Source organism: Ammodytes marinus, assembly GCF_949987685.1.
Source record: "Ammodytes marinus genome assembly, chromosome: 14".
Classification (NCBI taxonomy): Eukaryota; Metazoa; Chordata; class Actinopteri; order Uranoscopiformes; family Ammodytidae; genus Ammodytes; species Ammodytes marinus.
The window spans coordinates 2,368,037-2,370,536 of NC_137218.1; positions in this window are offsets into that span (position 1 = coordinate 2,368,037).

A 2,500-nucleotide genomic window follows, 5' to 3' on the forward strand; every position below is an offset into this window, starting at 1 on the left:
TGTTAACTTTGACCAATCAGAAATCATATACCCCAGCTTTAATATTCTTCATTTTTTATTTTATTTTATTGACTCTTTTTTATGTATTTTCATTTGTGGTTATTTCATTAAAAACAAAAACAAGGGGGCGCCCTTAGCTCAGTTGGTAGGGCGTCCCCCCCCCCCCATGGGCCTCGGCCAGCAGCGGACCCGGGTTCGATTCCAGCCCGCGATCGTTCTCTGCACGTCACTCCCCTCTCTGCCCCATTTCAACTCTGTCTCTACACTATCAATAAAGCATAAAAATGCCAAAAAAATAAAAAAAATAAAAAAATTTAAATTATAAAGCACTTAAGATTTCCCAAATGTTGAACAATAATATTATGCAAACTATGGTTGCGTTCCGTATCGCATACTCTTTCTTTTTTCTATTCTACATACTACATCCGACGATAAAAAGAATCTAGTTAGGATGCAGTAGGCATACTATTGGGACATACTTTTACTCTCTTATTTCATCATAACATCGCGCCTTGATCTTGCCTCTTGCTTTTATATCCGTCGCATCCCCGTTTGTTTTCATATGGAGGCTTCGTCGATGTGACGTCACTTCACGTGCGCACTGGATTGTGGGTCAGAATCGCCCCAAATAGGATGCAGTTTTCAACACTAACAATCTTGGCCGCATGAAGTAGGACATCCGGGTACTTCTAACCATCCTAAATCTGGCCACAAGAATCGGGACATCCTAAATCTTTTTTCTACCAAACTATATAGTAGAAAGTATGAGATTCGGAACGCAAGCAATGTCTTTTATCTGAAATCGAAAGGGAAATGTCTACACATTTCCAAAGGGCCCAAAACCTGCATATTTTCTCTCACTGTTTTCTCCAGCTTTCAGCTCATAAAGAGAGCGACTCTGAACCAAATACAATCAGGGAAAACCACAATACACGATAATTTGGCAAGTCTGCTTGAATGTGGCAGAGTGAGTGAGTGCGCGCAAAATGTGTTTAGAAATCCCGTTGAGAGGCAGTGCGTGTGTGTGTGTGTGTGTGTGTGTGTGCGTGTGTGCGTGCGTGTGTGTGTGTGTGTGTGTGTGTTTGTCAGGGAGTGTAAGTGTGTGTGTGTGCGTGTGTGTGTGTGTGTGTGTGTGTGTGTGTGTGTGTGTGTGTGTGTGCGTGTGTGTGTGTGTGTCTGTGTGTGTGTGATTGTCTCTCTCTCCGTATGTGTGTGTGTGTGTGTCAGGGAGTGTAAGTGTGTGTGTGTTATATGTGTGTGTCTGTGTGTGTGTGTCTGTGTGTTTGTCTCTCTCTCCGTATGTGTGTGTGTGTTTGTCTCTCTCTCCATATGTGTGTGTGTGTGTGTGTGTGTGTGTCTGTGTGTGTGTGATTGTCTCTCTCTCCGTATGTGTGTGTGTGGCAGTGTACTAAGACACTTGTGACTCGTATTGAGGAGATTTTTCACAACATGGCCGCACCTGGAAAACGGTTCTTTTTGTGAGAGCTGCAGTATTCTGTTTAAAATGGGGCCTAACATGTCTTCTTTCATACTAGTATAAATCAAAAGGTCCAACATGTACATTCAGGTGTTTATTTGACTAAACCTTGTCTGTTTTCCGTCTGTATATATACATATATTTTATTATTTTTAGATTTTTTTGGGCATTTTTATGCTTTATTGATAGTGTAGAGACAGAGTTGAAATGGGGCAGAGAGGGGAGTGACATGCAGAGAACGACCGCGGGCTGGAATCGAACCCGGGTCTGCTGCTGGCCGCGGCCCATGGAGGGGGGGGACGCCCTACCAACTGAGCTAAGGGCGCCCCCTCGTCTGTATATTTCTGCTTTTACAATTTTGACAAAAAAATGCAAATTTGGCATTATCCAATTATTTATGCCTATCTCTGTAAACGGGTATGCGACCAAAGTGTATGCAAACAAAAAGGGCCACTGTAGCTGGCAACATGACAGTTTACAGAGCCTAGGCTGTGTATTAACACTGGATTTAGTTTCACAATACAGACCGGTAGTAGCCTGGCTCCGCCCCCCTTCCTACTTCCGCTCAATGTTCATTTCCCTTCAGTAGTCAGTCTGGGTCTGCGGTGTATTCATGGGTTCTTGCTCAGGCAGGTTTCTGCCGGTCCAATCAGCGAACAGAGCGAGTGGCTGAGAACGATGACGTCGAAGTCGCGCTCCAGTTTCAGTTGAATGCTGCGTTCCTTTATACTCGGAACTCGGAAATTTCCGACTTGGTAGTTCCGAGTTCCGACCTGTCTGTGTTCCAGTGCATCTGCTCGGGAAAAGTATGGACGCCTAAAACCTTTCTCGTCCAAATAACTAAACGTTAGGCTCTAACAAGTTACCGTTGCCAGGTACCGGTAGATTCATAGACTACAATATGTAGTGAAGTCGGAAATTTCCGAGTTCCCTGTCCAACTGGAACGCACCGTCAGAAGCCGGCTCATGACATTCGTGACGACCAAACGTTGTGCGATTGGTTGGCAGATCCAGAGTGGCACT